We start from the raw sequence: 13,591 nt of genomic DNA, 5'->3' as shown, positions 1-13,591 counted from the left end.
CAGGACTAATGTCTCCTAGAGAAGCAAGTCAAGCCTAGGGAAGTGGGCGCCCCTGGCTATGCTCCACTACAGATGCTCCTGCAGCAAACCCTCTGGTCTTCACGTCAGCTGAAGTTCTGACTCTACCACTTCTCTATAAAGCTCTCCCTGCCAACTCAATTGTCCTGAGCAGGCAAATAGGTTGCTCAACTCACTCCTTTCCTGGTAGTCACCGAATGCCAGGAATTAGTCCCAGTAGCCCCATGCAGGGCTCCCAGATTCTTCCTTTTTCAGCCTAGCATCTGTGTCTTCCCTCCATCCACTCTCAATGCCTTTCCTCTGAAGATCTGTTAGGAGTGTGCCAGTCTTAATGTTACAGTCCCTCAGAGACAGATGTTCCTTCTAGTTGCATCTAGTTAGCCATCTTGCCCCCAATCTACATCAGTCTTTACATATCCTTTTAATTATTTTTTTAATTGCTGAGCTAAGAAGAATATGCACATTTTAAATGTTTTATTGCATATCGTATATATAATTACATGTTACATATTTTATATTGACCTCCCAAAAGATAGTATACTCCTTGTAACATTTTATTAGGATATTTGCTTCCCCACAACCTTCCCATAATTAAGTGTTGTCATAAGTCTGAATATTTAGCTAGTTTGATAAGTATAGAACGATATCCCCTTATTTTGTCCACTAGTTATAGTTTACCAACTCCTGCTCTAAGGGATTCAGAAATAGCACTTACAGAAAAAGAATTATTAGGCTGAAGGGGTACAGGCAATGAAGAACCAAGGATTTTTAAGAGGGTAGGGCTACCACTTCCCGTCAGAGGGGAAGAAACATCAGAGGCAACAGATCTGATCTGAACTATAAAAGTGGTCCAGTCAGGTAGGAAGACAGCTCCCTAAGGGTATGCCCAGAGCTGCCAGTAAAACAGGCCCTAGGTGAGAGGGAGGAGTTGGCCTTGATGGTCAGCTCCACTAGGCCATCTGCACACTGATCTACTGACTTTCACAAAGAATAACAAGGAATGAGGACTGGAACCTGGAAGGGAAGCACCCTCCTGCCATCATCCCCTCAACAATGTCCCTCTAGCACCCTCTGTTGATAAAGCTTAGCATCAAGCCAGCTGGAGAAAAAATCTTTACCAGGTTCAGCTCCAGTATCACAAAGCAGTATGCAGAATGGTAGTTGGAGCTGAAAGACAATACATTGAAAACTGATATATAGGTGTAAGATTTTTCTGGTGATTCAGCTTTATTTAATGATATAAAGGAACAAAAACTTAGCATATCCTTGTAATCTAAACATCAAGTCTTAGCAGAGCTTTTGACAGACTATAGCAAATGGATGACATAAATGACTCCAATCCTTCCTTCCTCCCTTTACCCATATCTTTTGCCACATGCCTTTGCAGTTCTGACCCCTAAAAAGGCAGGGTCCACTTCCTTACCTTTTGAATTTGGAAAGCTCTCCTGTTCTTGGATGGTTTTGCAACTTGCTCAAGCCAATGTTATCAGACGTGATGCAAGCAGAAGCCTGAAATTTTATTTATATGTCTCTGCCTACCTATTGCCCACTGCCATTGTCATGAAAACATGTCCAGTTTGACCTACTGGAGGACATAAGACACATGGAGTGAAACCAAGTCATCCAATTTTGCAAGAATGACTAGATCAACCAACAGCCTGCTGGCACACAGTCATGGAAGCAAGCCCAGCCAAGAACAGCAGAGCTGCCTAGCTGACAGATACATGAGCAAGCCCTGCCATGACCAGACTAGATGAGGGGAACTCCAGAGTATAAGGTGAATAAATGCTTACTGTTGTATACTACACAGATGTTTTGTTTATTACACAGCATTACAATAACAACACTAATTCGTGTTAACTAATACACTTTCCTTCTATATATTAATAGATGAAAGCAACATGATTTGTATACCACACAGGTTTATGGGTAGCAGATGTTTTACTATGAAAGCTCAGATTCCTTCTTATTTTCCCACATTAAAAATATCCAACCTCAGCTTCTAGGTAATGGTTAGGTATACTGTAAGTCAGGGTGAAAACTTTTCCCAGGACCATCTTTGGAGTTGCTAGACATGAGCATGAGTAAACTGCTAATGAATCTGTTAAGGCATAAAAGAGGACCCTAGCATTTGCAGGCTAGAGGAGTGGTTTCTTTCATCCTTAATACCTCCAGTTTAGAAGTCCTCAGCACATTCATAGAGACGTCCAAACTTACCTACATCAGCAGCTTAGCCCACCACCATCTACTCTATCTAAAAAGGTCCACCACAACACAAAATCTACATAAGAGCAAAACATAAAAGCTTTTCTTCTTCAGCGCACTTCTACTAGGTCATTCCAAGAATCTTACTCTGAATAAAGGCATTTTCCTGATAAGGTACTCAAGATCCCCGTGCCATACCCTGTCAGCCTCCTGTAGCCTGCCATCCTTCATCTTTCTCCCAACCCTGATTTATCTCTATCCTACCATACATCAAACCTGCTCTCAGATGCGAGCTTCCATGGGACTCACATTCACTGAGATTACAGTGACTGATAACTGAGGGGCAATTGAAGCTTACCAGGGAAAGGGTTTAAGTGTAAAAGACAGAATGGCAGACATCAGTAGTAGAATAGGAAGGAAGGTGGGGAGCGCAGCCGGAGGCAGGGCCAGCTTCGTGGGTGGGAGACATGTATAGTCAAACAGTGCCCTGCACCTATAAGAATCCCCCACTTGGTTTAATGTTCTGCTGCTGCCATCTTGAAACTTTCAGTAATTTTTGAACAAGGGATTCTGCATTTTCATTTGTGTTCGGTCCCAAGGATCCTGTAGCTGGGCTTGTCCAGAGGTAACAGATTGTTCTTCCAGATGTGTTCTGTTCTACAAAAGAGTGGGATTTCATGTATGGAAATAATTTTATCTACAAAGTCTTCTAGGTGTCAATAATCTAATAAGCCACTGAAGTCTAATCCTAACATCTACTATTTTAAACCTCCATTTTTTCCTCCTTTTCCATAGTCATTTATATGCCAGTGCATACACCCTTTAAAAAGAGTTGAAACAGATATTGGTAAAAGTCTGAAAATGATCTGTGAGAGGACTGTTTTGATTTCCCCCAAAATAGAACAAATTACTATTAATAACCCTGGATCATGTTAAACGTACTGCTGGGACTGCCATATAAACCCTTATCTCTCTTGACTTCATTCCACATTCTGTTCTGTGGCAGGGAAAATGGAGATCTAAAATGCAATTTTTCCCTAAAGGTAACATTTTATGTACTATTTATTAAACCTACATTGTGTGTCAGGTATCTTTAAAAACCCATTAAAATGACTTCTTTCTAAAATAGCCTTTTCAATTACCTCTCAACGTAATACCTTTGTAACTCTTCCAGATGTTTTAAAGCCCAAGGACTGGAGTTTCCTAGAAGTGTCATTATTGCTTCCAGGCAACAATGAATCTGTTTACTGAATTTTTCCTTAGGCTTTCTTTGTTGCACTATATTTTATATCCTTCCTTTGTGGAACATCCCCCAGAGTCCATCCACATCCCATTAATACAAGGGAGAAAACCCCAGCCCTTGGATTTTGTTTCCCCCTACTAACAAATGAATGAGGCTGACTGCCTATCTGTTTAATACAGTGACACAGAAACTCCCATTCATCTCTAAATCTGCTGCTAAAAGAGTTTAAAAATCCAATCTCTAGAGTCATCCTTTGTATTAATAATTATTACTGAAATGATTATTTTTAAAGTATAATGGATACTTGGAAGAGGCTATATAATACTGAGCAGAAAATAATTAAATACTCACATCTCTTCCATTCTTCTTAGAGCTTCTGTTAGATATGCAGAAGAAGTCAATGATGTTAGAGATGTTATCTTCTCGCTACAAATTGAGGGATCACATACTCAATTTATACACCAAGCAGGAAGGAATCCTTTCCACCAGGAAGAACTTAATCAATCTTCCTACTGATGTAGCCCGTGCAGGTCCTAACTGTAGCAAACAAAGAAAATCATGGTAAAGAACACAAAATGCAACCAGTAGTGAGAGAAAAAAGAATCAAGACAAACAGAACTTGGGATACTGAGAAAACACAATGGCCAAGGAATCCATAAAACCTATTTCTTTTACAGGGAATTTAGCTGCCCGAACTCCTCAGACTATATAAAAAAGGAGCAAAGTCTTTTTTTAGCATGACCTTTGATCATTAACAGGATCACAGTCTGAGAGCTGAATACAAATAAAGGACTCTATAATGAGAAAACAACAATTCGTGCAAGTATCACAGAGCAAAATATTATGAAAATAAAAGAATAACTGAGACAACACAAGGAGATATAAACAATAGATCAGAACAGAGATTGTTCCTTGGATCACGCCTATCTGGGATAAAGTTTTATAGAGTTTTTATTTGTTTTTTTTTTTTTTTTTACATTGGCCAGGCACACTGGCTCACCCAGCAGTTTGGGAGGCTGAGGTGGGTGGATTAGCTGAGGTTAGGAGTTCCAGACCAGCCTGACCAACATGGAGAAACCCCGTCTCTACTAAAATTACAAAATTAGCCAGGCGTGGTGGCGCATGCTTGTAATCCCGGCTACTCCAAAGGCTGAGGCAGGAGAATCATTTGAATCTGGGAGGCAGAGGTTGCGGTGAGCCGTGATCATGCCATTGCACTCTAGCCTGGGCAACAACAGCGAAATTCCATCTAAAATAATAATAATAATAATAATAATAATAATGCATATCAAATTGAGCTTAAAATAATGTTTAGCACTCATTCCAGAGTCTGAGTGTAGTCACTACACAAACCTTGGTCTTCATAAAGCTCACAGTTTATAAATTCCAACAAATCTTTAGTATTAAACACAGTATAAACACAGACCTGTTTATCATGGGAAGTCATTCCAAAAGAGAATAGAAAACAAAAATGTAAACTGCATCCCTAATCACAATATGAGAAAGAAATGACAAGTTCAGCAAAAGGTAAATTTGGAGTGTGGTAAGCTTTTAAGAAAATTTTGTGCCTGCAAGCCAGACAAAACTGGAAAATATCAGTAGTTCAAAAAGTTATTGGCATACCTAGAAAGTGCAACTATTCATTCTATCAGGACTACTGAAATATACCCTGTCTCATAAGTATACATGAATTTGCTTTGTCCTGTTGAGTAAAATGAAATAAAAGTTAATAGAAGACACATACACTCAATACTGTTTTATAAGGAAATTAAGTAGAGCATCTTGGTTTGAGGGGAAATTTAACTCACCTGAGGATGTGTAACAATTAAAAAAGAGCCAGAATAAGATGAAGAATATTTATATTAATATTGCCATGGAACCAATAAAAGTGTAATCAAATATAAATTATAAATATAAAACATTTTTTAAAACAAATTCCCAGATAAAGTAAAACTTCAAAAGAGAATTATTCAAGATCAAGAAAGACATGGTGACACAACAAAATTAGTTAAAAATAAGTTTGTAAGCACACAAAAAAAGAGAAAGAAAAATAAAGACATTCTGGCAATTAAGCCCACAAGAAGTCATGAAAAAATGCAGATACACAGAAAACATGATTTAAAGTATTTTTTAATTAAAGTGAAACGGTTAACAATCAAAGAGAAAATGATAGGTATGGAAGGGAAAGGAAATTCAACATACACAAAATTGGAGATACTGAGAGAATGGAAATTAAGGGAATGATAAATATTTAAAATGTCAATCATGAAAAAGTCATAGAAACAACATAAGATTTGAATCTATAAACTGTACAAGCACATTATGTTCCTGGAAAGATAACAGGATGGTCAACACCAAGCTGTATTTTAGAAAATGTACCAGTCAGGGTCCATCAAGGACAGAATCCGAAGATCCTCAGCAAAATACTAGCAAACTGATCCAGCAGCACATCAAAGGGCTAATCTACTATGATCAAGCAGGCTTTATCCCTGGGATGCAAGGTTGGTTCAACGTACACAAATCAATAAATGTGATTCATCACATAAACAGAACCAGAACCAAAAATCATATGATCATCTCAATAGATGCAGAAAAGGTATTCAATAAAATTCAACACTGCTTCATGTGAAAACACCCTCAACAAACAAGACATTGAAAGAACATACCTACTTCAAAATAATAAGGGCCATCTATAAAAAACCCACAGCCAAGATCACACTGAATGAGCAAAAGTCAAAAGCATTCCCTTTGAAAACCAGCACAAGACAAGGATGTATTCTCTCATCACTCCTATTCAACTTAGTACTGGAAGTTCTAGCCAGAGCTATCAGGCAAGAGAAAGAAATCAAAGGCATCCAAATAGGAAGAGAAGAAGTCAAACTATTCCTATTTGCAGATGATATGATTATATACGTAGAAAACCCCATAGTCTCTTCCCAAAATCTCCTTAATCTGATAAACAATTACACAGTCTCAGGATACGAAATCAATGTATAAAAATCAGTAGCAATCCTATACACCAACATCCAAGTCAAGAACCAAATGAAGAACACAATTTCATTCACAAATGCCACAAAAAGAATAAAATACCAAGGAATACAGTTAACTAAGGAGGTGAAAGATCTTTACAATGAGAACTACAAAACACTGCTCAAAGGAATCAGAGATGGCACAAATAAATGGAAAAACATTCTACGATCATGGGTAGGAAGAATCAATATTTTTTAAATGGTCATAATGCCCAAAGCAATTTACAGATTCAATGACATTCCTATTAAACTACCATTGACATTCTTCACAGATTTTTTTTCCAAAAAAAAACTATTCTAAAATTCATAGGGAACCAGAAAAAGATCCCAGAAAGCAAAGGCAATCCTAAGCAAATTGAACAAAGCTGGAGGCATCACATTATCTGACTTCTAACTATGCTACAAGGCTACAGTAACCAAAACAGTATGGTCCTGTTTCAAAAATAGACACATAGATCAATGGAACAGAATAGAGAGCCCAGAAATGATGTCATACACCAAAAACTATCAGCTATTAGGCAAAGTTGCAAAAATCAAGCAATGGGGAAAAAACTTTCTATTCACTAAATGGTGGCAGAATAATTGGCTAGCCATATGCAGAAGATTGAAACTGGACCCCTTTCTTACACCATATACAAAAATCTCAAGAAAAAAAAAAAAAAAAAAAAAAACCTAGGCAATACCATTCTGGACATACAAACTGGTGAAGAGTTCACGACGAAAACTCCAAAAGCAATTACAACAAAACCAAAAATTGATAAATGGGACCTAATTACACTAAAGAGCTCTGGCACAGCAAAAGAAACTATCAACAGAGTAAACAGACACCCTACACAACAGGAGAAAAATTTAGCAAACTATGCATCTGACAAAATCTAATACCCAACATTTATAAGCACTTAAAACAAATTTATAAGCAAAAAACAAATAACCTCCTTAAAAAGTTGGCAAAGGCTAAGCACAGTGGCTGATGACTGTAATCCCACCTTGGGAGACCTAGGCAAGCGGATCGCCTAAGATCAGGAGTTTGAGACCAGCCTGACCAACAGAGATGAGGTGAAACCTCATCTCTACTAAAAATACAAAAAAAAAAAAATTAGGACGGTGTGGTCATGTGTGCCTGTAGTCTCAGTTACTCAGTTACTCAGTTACTGAGGCAGGAGAATCACTTGAGCCTGGGGAGCGGTGGCTGCAGTGAGTCAAGATTGCACCACTGCACTCCAGCTCAGGCAACACAGCAAGACTCCACCTAACAAAAAAAAAAAAAAAAAAAAAAAAAAATTGGCAAAGGACATATGCAGACACTCTTAAAAGAAGTGGCCAACAAGCATATGAAAAAATGCCCAACATCACTAATCTTTAGAGAAATGCAAATCAAAGCCACAATGAGATACTGTCTCACACTAGTCAGAATGGCTATTAATAAAAAGTCAAAATATAATAGATGCTGATGAAGTTGCAAAGAAAAGGGAATGCTTATACACTGCTGATGGAAGTGTATATTAGTCCAGCCACTATGGAAAGCAGTTTGGAGGTTTCTCAAAGAACTCAAAGCAGAATTACCATTCAACCTAGCAATCCCATAACTGGGTATATACCCAAAGGATGGTAACTCATTCTATTATAAAGACATTCACAAGTACTTTTACTGCAGCAGACACGGAATCAACCTAAATGTCCATCAACAGTAGACAGGATAAAGAAAATGTGTTACAGAGGGGGAGGTTCCAAGATAGCCGAATAGGAACAGCTCTAGTCTACAGCTCCCAGCATGAGCGACACAGAATATGGGTGATTTCTGCATTTCCAACTGAGGTACCAGGTTCATCTCACTGGGGCTTGTCCGACAGTGGGTGTAGCCCAGGAAGAATAAGCCAAAGTAGGGCAGCACATCGCCACACCCGGGAAGCACAAGGGGTTGGGGAATTCCCTTTCCTAGCAAAAGGAAGCTGTGACAGATGGTACCTGGAAATTCGGGACACCTCCACCCCAATACTGCACTTTTCCAACGGTCTTAGGAAATGGGACACCAGGAGATTATATCCTGTGTCTGGCTCAGAGGATCCCAAACCCATGGAGCCTCCCTCACTGCTAAGCACAGCAGTCTGAGATTGAACTGTAAGACAGCAGCGAGTCTGGGGGAGGAGCGGCCGCCATTGCTGAGGCTTAAGTAGGTAAACAAAGCGGCCAGGAAGTTTGAACTGACTGGAGCCCACCGCAGCTCAAGGAGGCCAGCCTGCCTATGTACACTCCACCTCTGGGGGCAGCACATAGCTGAACAAAAGGCAGCAGAAACTTCTGCAGACTTAAACGTCCCTGTCTGACAGCTTTGAAGAGTAGTGGTTCTCCCAGCACGGAGTTTGAGATCTGAGAACGGACAGACTGCCTCAAGTGGGTCCTTGACCACCGAGTAGCCTAACTGGGAGATACCTCCCAGTAGGGGTGGACTGACACCTCAGACAGCTGGGTGCCCCTCTGACATGAAGATTACAGAGGAAGGATCAGGCAGCAACATTTGCCATTCTGCAATATTTGCTGTGCTGCAGCCTCCACTGCTGATACCCAGGCAAACAGGGTCTGGAGTGAACTCCAGCAAACCCCAACAGACCTGCAGCTGAGGGTCCTGACTGTTAGAAGGAAAACTAACGAACAGGACATCTACACCAAAACCCCATATTTACATCACCATCATCAAAGACCAAAGGTAGATAAAACCACAAAGATGGGGAGAAACCAGAGCAGAAAAACTGAAAATTCTAAAAATCAGAGCGCCTCTTCTCCTCCAAAGGAATGCGGCTCCTCGCCAGCAACGGAACAAAGCTGGACAGAGAATGACTTTGATGAGTTGAGACAAGAAGGCTTCAGACAATTGGTAATAACAAACATCTCCAAGCTGAAGGAGAATGTTCGAACCCATCGCAAAGAAGCTAAAAACCTTGAAAAAAGACTACACAAATGGCTAACTAGAATAAACAGTGTAGAGAAATCCTTGAATGACCTGATGGAGCTGGAAACCATGGCACGAGAACTACGTGATGCATGCAGAAGCATCAGTAGCCAATTCGATCAACTGGAAGAAAAGGTATCAGTGACTGAAGATCAAATGATTGAAATGAAGTGAGAAGAGAGGTTCAGAGAAAAGAGTAAAAAGAAAAAACGAACAAAAGAAATATGGGACTATGTGAAAAGACCAAATCTACAACTGATTAGTGTACCTGAAAATTATGAGGAGAATGGAAACAAGTCGGAAAATACTCTGCAGGATATTATCCAGGAGAACTTCCCCAACCTAGCAAGGCAGGCCAATATTCAAATTCAGGAAATATAGAGAACGCCACAAAGATACTCCTCAAGAAGAGCAACTCCAAGACACATAATTGTCAGATTCACCAAAGTTGAAATGAAGGAAAAAATGTTAAGGACAGCCAGAGAGAAAGGTCAGGTTACCCACAAAGGGAAGCCCATCAGACTAACAGCAGATCTTGGCAGAATCTCTAGAAGCCAGAAGAGAGTGGGGGGCAATAATCAACACTCTTAAAGAAAATAATTTTCAACTCAGAATTTGATATTCAGCCAAAGTAAGCTTCGTAAGTGAAGGAGAAATAAAATCCTTCACAGATAAGCAAATGCTGAGAGATTTTGTCACCACCAGGCCTGCCTTACAAGAGCTCCTGAAGGAAGCACTAAACATGGAAAGGAACAACCAGTACCAGCCACTGCAAAAACATGCCAAATGGTAAAGACCATCGATGCTAGGAAGAAACTGCATCAACTAACGAGCAAAATAACCAGCTAACATCATAATGACAGGATCAAATTCACACAAAACAATATTAATCGTAAATGTAAATGGGCTAGATGCTCCAATTAAAAGACACAGACTGGCAAATTGGATAAACAGTCAAGACCTATCAGTGTGCTATATTCAGGAGACCCATCTCCTGAGCAGAGACACACATAGGCTCAAAATAAAGGGATGGAGGAAGATCTACCAAGCAAATGGAAAACAAAACAAAACAAAAAAAGCAGGGGTTGCAATCCTAGTCTCTGACAAAACAGACTTTAAACCAACAAAGAACAAAAGAGACAAAGAAGGCCATTACATAATATTAAAGGGATCAATTCAACAAGAAGAGCTAACTATCCTGAATATATATGCACCCAATACAGGAGCACCCAGATTCATAAAGCAAGTCCTTTAGAGACTTACAAAGAGACTTAGACTCCCATGCAATAATGGGAGACTTTAACACCCCACTGTCAACATTAGACAGAACAACAAGACAGAAAGCTAACAAGGATATCCAGGAATTGAACTCAGCTGTGCACCAAGCAAAACTAATAGACATCTACAGAACTCTCCACCCAAAATCAAAAGAATATACATTCTTCTCAGTACCACATCACATTTATTCCAAAATTGACCACATAGTTGGAAGTAAAGCATTCCTCAGCAATGTAAAAGAACAAAAATTATAACAAATTGTGTCTCAGACTACAGTGCAATCAAACTAGAACTCAGGATTAAGAAACTCACTCAAAACCACTGAACACCTGCTCCTAAATGACTACTGGGTACATAATGAAATGAAGGCAGAAATAAAGATGTTCTTTAAAACCAATCAGAACAAAGACACAACATACCAGAATCTATGGGACACATTTGAAGCAGTGTGTAGAGAGAAATTTACAGCACAAAATGCCCACAAGAGAAAGCAAGGAAGATCCAAAATTGACCACTAACATCACAATTAAAAGAACTAGAGAAGCAAGAGCAAACACATTCAAAAGCTACCAAAAGGCAAGAAATAAGTAAGATCAGAGCAGAACTGAAGGAGATAGAGACATAAAAAACCCTTCAAAAAATCAATGAATCCAGGAACTGGTTTTTTGAAAAGATCAACAAAATTGATAGACCGCTAGCAAGACTAATAAAGAAGAAAAGACAGAAGAATCAGATAGACACAATGAAATATGACAAAGGGGATATCACCACCGATCCCACAGAGACACAAACTACCATCAGAGAATACTATGAACACCTCTACACAAATAAACTAGAACATCTAGAAGAAATGCATAAATTCCTGGACATATACACCCTCCCAAGACTAAACCAGGAAGAAGTTGAATCCCTGAATAGACCAATAGCAGGCTCTGAAATTGAGGCAATAATTAATAGCCTACCAACCAAAAAAAGTCCAGGACCAGATGGATTCACAGCCAAATTCTGCCAGAGGTACAAAGAGGGGCTGGTACCATTCCTTCTGAAACTATCCCAATCAGTAGAAAAAGAGGGAATCCTCCCTAATTCATCTTATGAGGCCAATATCATTGTGATACAAAAGCCTGGCAAAGACACACACAAAAAAGAGAATAGACCAATATCCCTGATGAACATCGATGCAAAAACCCTCAATAAAATACTGGCAAAACAAATCCAGCAGCACACCAAAACCTTGTCCACCACGATCCAAGTTGGCTTCATCCCTTCAGCATACGCAAATCAATAAACCTAATGCAGCATATAAACAGAACCAAAGACAAAAAACACATGATTATCTCCATACATGCAGAAAAGGCCTTTGACAAAATTCAACAGCCCTTCATGCTAAAAACTCTCAATAAACTAGGTATTGATGGGACGTATCTCAAAATAATAAGAGCTCTTTACGACAAACCCACAGCCAATATCATACTGAATGGGAAAAAACTTGAAGCATTCCCTTTGAAAACTGGCACAAGACAGGGATGCCCTCTCTCACCACTCCTATTCAACATAGTGTTGGAAGTTCTGGCTAGGGCAATCAGGCAGGAGAAAGAAATGAAGGGTATTCAATTAAGAAAAGAGAAAGTCAAAGTGTCCCTGTTTGCAGATGACAAGATTGTATATTTAGAAAACCCCATTGTCTCAGCCCAAAATCTCCTTAAGCTGATAAGCAACTTCAGCAAAGTCTCAGGATACAAAATCAATGTGCAAAAATCACAAGCATTCTTATACACTAATAACAGACAAACAGAGCCAAATCATGAGTGAACTCCCATTCACAATTGCTTCAAAGAGAATAAAATACCTAGGAATCCAACTTACAAGGGATGTGAAGGACCTCTTCAAGCAGAACTACAAACCACTGCTCAAAGAAATAAAAGAGGACACAAACAAATGGAAGAATATTCCATGCTCATGGATAGAAAGAATCAGTATCATGAAATCAATAAAGTGTGAGGGGATATCAATAAAGTGTGAGTGAAAAGTAAATGAAATTTTGGATGTGCAATGAATTTTTTAAGTTGTTTGCCACTGCACCTTTTCCCAGTAGCCATAGTAGGATATGCCTCAGAAAAAGAGGATATATACTATTTTTAAGACGAAGACACAGAATCTAGGAAAGAGTAGAGCCAACATAAGCTAGAGCTACAAAAGAAGGTCCTAGGATTACAAGAATTCATCAGGCCAAGGGAGAAACCAGTCTAGATGGGAAAAGTAGGATACAGGGACCTGGAAGAGGAGTCTAAGAATTCATGAAATTGATAGATTATCTGAAATGTTTGTGCACTTGGAAATTAATATTGATAAGCATAAGATAGAACCCTTAATAAATAATGGCAGATGACCAACTGCATCAACCTTGAGCCCTGAAAAGCCTCAGTTGTGCACAGGTCATACAAGCTGCAAGACTTGGGCATGCCTCAGTGCTGTGCTGGTCTTGGCAGCCATGCACTTCAGGTGCAACCAGCACTCTCAGCCTCGACAACCAAAGGATTTCAGCCATGGCAGTCCTGGTCTTAGAGTACTCCCTAGCCCTGCAATAGATAGAGTGGTAACAGACTTAGGGACCTATCAGGTAACTTTTTATGAATCTCTGAAAAAGCTTACAAAGAAAGCTTTAAAAATGCCAAAGGAAGCTCATAAACAAAGCCAGACTGCAAAAGCTGAATTAGGTACCTATGTCAATGTACAGACATTAATGCATGGCCAAAAGGATTAAGATAAATTAGAGAAATATGATGTCACCAAATGGACAAAATAAATGTCAGTGACTGACCCTAAAGAGATGAAGATGGAGGAACTGCCTGACAAAGAATTCAAAATGGC

The 13,591-nt window shown here is 39.3% G+C and overlaps 1 long non-coding RNA gene across 1 annotated transcript in view; it reads right to left on the bottom strand.

Moving 5' to 3' along the window:
• Positions 1-475: 475 nt before the first annotated feature.
• Positions 476-13,591, bottom strand: part of LOC102146295 (uncharacterized) — a 73,967-nt gene continuing 60,851 nt past the window's right edge. Inside the window, exons 2-3 of the long non-coding RNA XR_276391.4 lie at positions 3,818-4,003; positions 476-2,880 (exon numbers count right to left, since the gene is read on the bottom strand). This is a non-coding gene — a long non-coding RNA (uncharacterized lncRNA). The remainder of the gene's footprint in view (positions 2,881-3,817; positions 4,004-13,591) is intronic.

This window comes from Macaca fascicularis, chromosome 4, assembly GCF_037993035.2.
Source record: "Macaca fascicularis isolate 582-1 chromosome 4, T2T-MFA8v1.1".
NCBI lineage: Eukaryota > Metazoa > Chordata > Mammalia > Primates > Cercopithecidae > Macaca > Macaca fascicularis.
Note: the sequence above shows the minus strand (reverse complement) of the source record. Positions and strands in the feature narration are given on the sequence as shown.